Here is an 8,863-nt window from a genome sequence, read left to right on the forward strand (position 1 = left end):
CAACGGATTGAGGGAAGTGATTATTCCCCTCTATTTGGCACTGGTGAGGTCACATCTGGAGTACTGTGTCCAGTTTTGGGCCCCCCATTACAGAAAGGATGTGGACAAATTGAAGAGAGTCCAGCAGAGGGCAACAAAAATGATTAGGGGGCTGGGGCACATGACTTACAAGGAGAGGCTGAGGGAACTGGGGTTATTTAGTCTGCAGAAGAGAAGAGTGAGGAGGGATTTGATAGCAGCCTTCAACTACCTGAAGGGAAGTTCCAAAGAGGATGGAGTTTGGTTGTTCTCAGTGGTAGCAGATGACAGAACAAGAAGCAATGGTTTCAAGTTGCAGTGCGGGAGGTCTAGGTTGGATATTAGGAAACACTGTTTCACTAGTAGGGTGGTGAAGCACTGGAATGGGTTACTTCAGGAGGTGGTGGAATCTCCATCCTTAGAGGGTTTTAAGGTCCAGCTTGACAAAGCTATGGCTGGGATGATTTAGTTGGGGTTGGTCCTGCTTTGGGGCCTCTTCCAACCCTAATCTTCTATGATTCCATGATTCTCTGAATTCAGGTTTACGAACAATGGTGAATGTAGCTAAATCTACAGCTGTTGTCTTAAAGGGATCCCATGGCATCTAACTTATTATGACTGTAGTGACAGTTGAAGACTGGGATTTTCAAAAGGGACAAAGAGTTAGGCGTACAAATCTCACTGAAATTCAATGGGAGTTAGGTGCCTAACTCCTAGACTCCATGGCAAAGCCCAGCCTAAAGCAATATAAGGTATGTGAAGACTTTTGCTGTGCTGTATGTTTCATCATTCCGGACCAGATCCTAGAGTTACAAGGTGTTTTGCACTGCACTGCTGGTATACTCTGCTTGCAAAACCTGTAGAAATCAGGGCAGAAATCGTGTCTTCTTATTTGTCTGTAAGCAACCACCACACTTTAGTGTGCTATATGAAGCCCTGACTATCTGATGAGTTGTCTGCTTTATACTGCCCTTATGGCAGAAAACAAACCTGTAGCTGGTGGAAACAACCATTGGAAGATACCCCTGCACAGGGGAATCCTTGAGTGTCATAGAGCCTCTGCAGCACTCTGAAGCCACCTCACTCCGGGCCAGTGGTTCAAGGGGCATGACCAGGAAAGGGAGTGTCACCAGGACATCCCCTGCATCTGGTTGATCCCTGGCTGCTAGGACTGCTCTTAGAGGTCATTGACTACTGGTGTAGATTAAAGGAGCCATTAGACTACTTTAATTTAGGACAGGGACTGGACGAGTGCCCACTATCCCCAGGATTTGGGAGGCACAAGGTGACTTATAATCACCTTACCACACTCCCGCCCCTCTCCAGACTTGCACCGAGTGCTCCTTGGCCTGTTCAAAAAATCTTGGCCAATAGATAATATTAGAATTTCAAAACTGCAGAAACATTGAGCATATAATAAAAGCATTATATGGAAAATAAACCATAAATTACCAAATCTCCTCCCCCCCACCCTGAAAAAACAACAACTCTAGTAACTTTCTGTTGCTTCTTTCTTCTACAGAATGAAAAGCCAAACTATGCAAGTTATGAAATGAGCACCAGTCTCCAATATTTACAGACCTCCTCCCCCCATCATAACACAATATGGTACTACAGTCAGTCCTTGCAATGCCAAGATGACAGCAGACTGAGGGATTCTGAAATGCTTCGGCAATTCCTTCTGGCTTTTTTTTTACATTGTTTCAATGGTCTGAAAAATCATCACCTTTTGGTGCAGTGGAAGCTCAGAACAGGCTGAGTGAAGACACCAGTGCTGCCATTGTTCCAATGCACTGCCATGGTGCAGTCTGATCCCTGTCACTGGCAGCCAAGAAGCCAGCCCATCTATACTATGCACGGGCAATATGTGGCTGCTTAGGGTTTGCAGAAATTGGTCATTGTAGCTGACTGATCCTTGTAAGTCAGAGTTGGGCAAACTACGACCCGCAGACCACATCCATCCTGTGGGACCATCCTGCTGGCCCTTGAGCTCCCGGCCAGGGAGGCTAGCCCCTGGCCCCTCCCCAGCTGTCCCCCATCCCCCGCAGCCATGCTGCCATGCGGGCAGCGCTCTGGGTGGCGGAGTGGTGCAATCCTGCCGAGCATAGTGGCAGCGTGTCTAGCTCCAGCTTGGCGGCGTGGCTGCCAGACATGCTGCTCTGAGCAGCATGGTAAGGGGGCTGGGGCCAGGGGGGTTGGATAAGGGGCGGGGAGTCCCAGGGGGCAATCAGGGGACAGGGAGCAGTTGGATGGGGTGGAGGTTCTGGGGGGGGGCGGTCAGGGGATGGGGAACAGGGGGGTTGGATAAGCATGGGAGTCCTGGGGCGCCTGTCAGGGAACGGGGGTGTAGATAGGGGTCGGGAGACAAGGAACAGGGGGGTTGGATAGGTATGCGGTCCCAGGGGCTGTCAGAGGGCAGGGGTGTGGATAGGGGTAGGGGCAGTCAGGGGACTGGGAGCGGGGGGTTGGATAGGGGGTGGGGTCCCAGGGGGCGGTTAAGGGTGGGGGGTCCTGGGAGGGGGCAGTTAGGGGACAAGGAGTGGGGGGGGTTGGATGGGTTGGGAGTTCTGAGGGGGGCAGTCAGGGAATGGGAAGTGGGAGGGAGTGGATAGGGGCGGGGGCCAGGCTGTTTGGGGAGGCATAGCCTTTCCTACCCGGCCTCCCATACAGGTTTGCAACCCCAATGTGGCCCTCAGGCCAAAAAGTTTGCTCACCCCTGTTGTAAGTGCTGAACTGAAGTGGACTGTAATTCTCCATATGATGTATAGTCAGTCTGTAGACTACACTGGATGCCACTGAGTCAAATACTTTAAAACTGAATTTTAAAAAAGGATTGATTCATTAATTGTATGACCTTTAACAACAGTCACACTTGGCAGCAAGCTAAAATAAGAGTCATCAAATCTCATGCTGCAGGGCAAACTGCTCACTTGCAGGGCTCAGAAAGGAATTCCCACCCCTCCCCCCCACAATGTACAGTATCGCTGAGTTAGCTAGATGCATTTTGGGATTTTTTTTATTTGCAACTGAATCAACATGTGTGGTCTGATTTGTTATGAAAAATCCAGTGTTCCTTTGCCACAAGTCAAAAGATGCATCAGAACCAATAACGTACACAATATTAAAATTCATGATATAAACTGCATTCCTGCCTAGAACATTTAGTAATTTAAAATATGTCTCCCTTTTTACAATATTTCTCCAGTTTATATCTGAGATGGTCACATTTCTCATGACTAATGTAGTTTCTTCATATACCTTCTGTTTTGTTCCTGACACCAGTCTGTTTCTTTGGGCCCATCCTTGCACCAGCGATGGGGACTTTTTCATATTAGTCTATGGGCCTGATTCTACAGTGCCTGGAACCTGTGTAATCATTAACACCTGTGCAAAGTGCGTGTAAAATGCTACTATTCTGGCTTGGTAGCATTTTATAGCCACTTGGCATTTGCCATGCACATGGCAACTATACAAGGTGCAAGGCAGAAGAAACTGAGGTCAGAGATCTAATTAATCATTGAAATACCTACTCAATTCAGAATTTCTCAACTAGCCACACACTGTGTAGAAAAACCCTAGAAAACCATAAACCCATCATTGGAGAAAAAGAATGATCTAGGGAGAACAATCCTTGACATTATTGAGCAAGAAGGTGGGTCTGGTACAGAGAAACTCTGAAACCCCAATTTTACAGGCAGAAATAAATTCCATTCCCTTACCCAATCCTATATGACTACTACTGTTCCTATGCCTATCTCCTATTTATCATTCAGTGTGTTCTATGCTGTCAGCTATTTTTAGGTCTCCTTAATTCTCCTCCTGTCTTCTCTTTTTTTAGTCCAGACTGATAACTGTTTCCTGGAACATGAGCTGACAGGATTCCAAATATTATTTTAGTGCCCCTGAAATTAAGGTAAGATATTTTTAGCTGTTTTTACTTATTTATCTTTTTGGACTATTTTTATGGGCTTTGTTTTATCTTGTTTAATGTTTTCCAATTCCTCTGTCATTACATTTCTTCCAGCCAATCAGCTCTAATTTAATGTCTTCCTTATTGTTTTTTATAATCTTGCTTGAGCATTGCTCTCAAATCCACATGTTGTAATTTCTCTTGGACACACTGTGCCCTCTGCAGTTTAGTGTGTCTCAAAACCCAAATCTTTTTTTCCTCAGCCCCCTTATAAACAGTATAGGGAACATTTTCAAAGGCATAAATGGCAGTTAGGTACCCAGCTCCCATGGAAAGTCAGTGGGAGGTAGGAACCTAACTACCATGTGTGCCTTTGAAAGTCTCCCACTATGGCCTTAAACCTGCCCTTGATTGTGCAGGTGTGAAGGAGGGGAAAGGGTAGAGGTAGGCATGACTAAGGGAGGAGGTGGCATCCTGCTGGTAGCTAATAATAATATCTAGATCTTTTCATCCATAGACCTCAAAGAATGTCAGTATTGTCCCCATTTTGCAGATGGGGAAACTGAAGCACAGAGTTGTGAAATGATTTGCCCACTATCACCTAGCAGGCCAGTAGCAGGAATAGAACCCAGAGTCCTAATCCTGTGATCTAGCCACTAGACTACACTGCCTCCTTATATCTAAAATATGAACCACAACAACCCAGGGATGCAATCTGCTGTTAAAAATAGTGTGGTTAGGCAATATCTGCTGAAGATGTATGCTCCTACTCCAAGGAACAGTATCAAGTACACCAGCACCATTGTGCATAGTGGTAATCATTAGGGACACATTTTATGCTGAGATTGCAAAATGTAGCCAGCTGCATTTCAACGAGACAAGCTGCTATAGATGCTATATGGAAGTTTTACTGCTCAAGGTCTTATGATCAGGAGTAAATCAGGAAAAATTCCACTAAATCAATGGAGATACACTGGCATAAAACAGAGGAGAATTAGGCCTAATGGGTTTTTCTATGCAGGACTGCATATAGGCTACAAAGTTCTTTCTTCATAAGATCAGAAAACCTAGACATGACCTAGGCAATCCCCTTTCAGCATGTTGTACTGTTTCTGGGATGAGTGGGTCTTCCCAACAACTTTTCTAAACAGCCCTCAGATTACAAGAAATTGACAGCATTCTCTAAATAACCATTTCTTTGATCAGCTGACTTCAGACCAGATCCAGAGAGCACACCAATGCCATAGAATTAGCTGCTCACTTCTCAGGGAAGATGATGCTGGATAGCTAGTACCCAGAGAGAGAGCGAGAGAGAGATACAGGACAAAGAGCTTCGTCGCCAATTTCTAGATGTCCAAATTCACATTTGAGATGAACTGAAGAAGGTGATACAGAAGGTCTTCTATGCAAGAAAGTCAGTTTCCCAACAACTGGGCTTCACTGAGAAGCAATGTGGTTTACAGGATCAAGCACAGGCCATGGGACGAGGACTGAAACTTTGTAATCTGGGCTTTACCACTGATTCACTGTGTCGTTTAGCAAATTACATAGGACCTGATTCACTATGACTCATCACCTTGTACAGTCATTCACAGCAATGTGTAAAGTGGACATGTAACACTACCAAGCCAAAATGGTAGCATTTTACACCTATTTTGCCCTGGTATAAGTCACTACATTAGGTGCAGGGGAATAGTGAATCAGACCTTACTATCTTAACCAAGGATGTAATAAATTCAAGATAAGAAAATAATAATACCTACGTCTTACATAACACATTCCACAGTAAATCTCAAACAGCTTCATGAAGAAGTACACATTATTATCCCTCTTTTACAGATGGGAAACTAAGGCACAGACAGGTGAAGTGACTTGCCCAAGGTCACCCAGCAGGCAGTGGCAGAGACAGGAATAGAATCCAGGTTCCCCAGTCCACTGATCTATCCACTGGGCCATTTAGGAATTTCTAGTTCTAAGTCCGATGTTGATCTTCAAGGTCACTCAGGCAATATTGACTCTGGCCTTTTTCTCTCTTTTTGTCTTAGTTTCCCTAACTGCATAAAGGAATAGTACTACAATTGGCCTACATTGCAAAGTGTTATGAGAAATAGTGTTTGTATAGTGCTTTGAAAAGTGTTGTGTGTCTTGACCAGAGCTGCATGTCACTGTGAAGTGATATTACTGTTAAAAAACAAAGTCCTGATGCACTGAAATTACAATGCCAGTTTTAATTCAATGAGTAGCCTTTTTGACTTGTATACATTTGTTGTAAAATCCTAATAAAAGTAATGTAAACAGCCCCTTGCTTTGAATGGTATTATTATCTTAAAACTACATTTAAGGAGAATCTTTAGAAAACTGGCAGAACATCCAAATACTTTACCCTGTGCTTGCTTCACATAATAACAAAGTTTTGGTTCACTCCCTTTCTTTCAAAACCTGCATTAACTATGATTACTGTGTTTCTTTGCCAAGAATCATAAAAAAAGACTTTGGATAAAAGACTCTTTAACCATTTAATCCATGGAATAGCAGCTTGGAATTTGCATGAATACGTGTACAGATCAGGTTGGCTATATATTTTACTTGGTGCATTCTATCCTGGACAAACCATACTCTGGGCAAAATCTTCCTGACATGAGTTCCTGTGAATCTCTGTTCACCAACAAGTCTGAACTTGTTGGTGAACATCTAAAACCTTCCCGTGCCTATGTTTATTGTGTTTTGTGTGAGCACGTGTGCGTGCTTGCACTATGGGTGTTGTAGTTCTGGCTGTAGAAAGGATTTAGGACAGTGGCATTTCCCTTTCATCTAGTTAATGTTCACTCAGTCTGTACTCTGATGTCTGGGGGCTTGGGATAAGGTACCTTTTCTAGTTGTGACACTCACGTATGTTGATTTCAAACATTACGGCATCATAACTGGGTCCAGCCATCTGTGAAGTAGAGCTGGGCAGGAAAGAGTTTTCCCATCGTGGGAAAGTTTGAGATTTCAAAACCGTTTCTATTCCACATCAGGATGCAACTGAGACATTTTCAAATTTTTCACAAAAAAACGAGAGACCCACCCCAGAATGGCCAATAGCCACTGTGGTTAGGACACTCACACAGGATACGGGAGACCTCAGTTCAAGTTGTTGCTCCAAAACAGGAAGAGCAGAAACCTGAACACAGTTCTCCCAGAGCACAGGTGAAGGCCTTAACCACTAAGCAATAGGCTATTCAAGAGCAGTAACTCCCAACCTTTCCAAACTACTGTACCCCTTTTAGGAGTCTGCTTTGTCTTGCGTACCCCTCACTTAAAAACTACCTGCTTACAAAATCAGACATTAAAATCCAAGAGTGCCACAGCACATTATTACAGAAAAATTGCTTATGTTCTCATTTTTACCATATAATTATAAAATAAATCAATTAGAATATAAATATTGTACTTACATTTCAGTGTATAGTATATAGAGCAGTAAAAACAAGTCATTGTATGAAATTTTTGTTTGTACTGATTTCACTAGTGTTTTTTATGTAGCCTGTTGTAAAATCAGATAAATATCTAGATGAGTTGATGTACATCCTGGAAGACCTCTGCGTAACCTCAGGGTTGTACCCCTGGTTGAAAACCACTGTTCTAGGGGACAGGTCGGGTGGTGGTGTTATGGAGAAGTTTCTTTCACTTTCATTTTTGACTGGAAATTTCAGTCTAGACATGAAAAACCTTCCTAACAAAAGTTTCATCAAAACTAACGCTTCCCTGCAAAAACTTCCAATTTCAACAAATTGGTGTTTTCTGACCAAAGAAAATCCAAAAAGCATTTTGTCAAAAAATTTCCACCTGTAATCAGATGCTCGGGTATGTGTATGGTTATATGACATGCGCTAGATCAGAGGTGTCAAGCTCATTTTGGAGGAGTGGGACAACTTTCATGTTTAATCATGGTTTGTGGACTAGGTTATAAACTCAGGGCTAAGTACTCCGCACAATATACAGTGAAATGTACAGAAGTTTTCACAGAGATCAAGAAAAGAATGAGTTTTTTATATTGTAATTAAATGTTTAGTTTAGTTATTTATTATTTGTTCAGCGCTCAGTGGAAATATCGGCCCTTTTTAGGGAACTGCTATTTCAGCCTTTTGTTTTTTCTCCTTCTCCACCCTCCTTTCCCTGTATCTCTCCCCATTTCCTGTTATGGTGAGTCTCATCTGTTGTTTTCTCTGCATTTCCTTCCCCATAGTAACTCCTAACCCAGTGTGCTTCACTCCTGCCCACTACCCCCATTCCATCTGCTAAAATGATCAACAAGAAAATATTAATGTTGACACTCAATTGTCATCATTAGAGATGATACTCCACTAAGATTTATAGCAAATGGGGAGTTTGCTCTATTTCATTGCTTTAGGCTGATTGCCGACTCAGGCAGATATCACTGTATCAGTTATAGCTGGTTCCCATTTGGAAGGTTCGCTCTGCAGACATGAGGGTTGGACGAGTCTCTTCACCATAGGCAGGTCTTCTCAAGGCAAAGCTTTGCATAGCAGCCTTTTCTCATTTGTCACCCCATGCTGACAGCCATGCTGGCACTTAGCTTGTCTGCCTCATCCTGTGGCTCAACCCTCTGGCCAGGTCACTTTTAGTCCCACCCCTTCTGGGATAAACTGAGTCCAACAACACAGCAATAGTCTGGCAGCACCACACTAGAGATTCAGCCCAACTTCTTGCTTTGTAGACTTTCAAGTCCTTGGCTCTAGGGCCCTTGCACCACCACCCAAGGTGGGTGGGTAGGGGAACTCAGACCCACCCCCTACTTGGGGCTTCAGTTCAGGGACCCTGTATGAATGGAGAAGGTCTGTTTGGTCAGCTCCTCTGCTGTATCCCTTGTCTGTTTCCTACCATGGCCTGCAACTAGGCTTTTCTTACAGTCTCTTACCAGGCTGACTCTTC

At 43.8% G+C, this 8,863-nt stretch overlaps 1 long non-coding RNA gene across 1 annotated transcript; it reads left to right on the top strand.

The window, feature by feature from the left end:
• Positions 1 to 3,454: 3,454 nt before the first annotated feature.
• Positions 3,455 to 6,156, top strand: LOC112059709 (uncharacterized). Its single transcript, XR_002888984.3, has 3 exons — positions 3,455 to 3,670; positions 3,857 to 3,931; positions 5,135 to 6,156. It is a non-coding gene; the product is annotated as an uncharacterized LOC112059709 (long non-coding RNA).
• Positions 6,157 to 8,863: the final 2,707 nt, after the last annotated feature.

This window comes from Chrysemys picta, chromosome 2 (genome assembly GCF_011386835.1).
Source record: "Chrysemys picta bellii isolate R12L10 chromosome 2, ASM1138683v2, whole genome shotgun sequence".
In the NCBI taxonomy this organism is placed as follows: domain Eukaryota; kingdom Metazoa; phylum Chordata; order Testudines; family Emydidae; genus Chrysemys; species Chrysemys picta.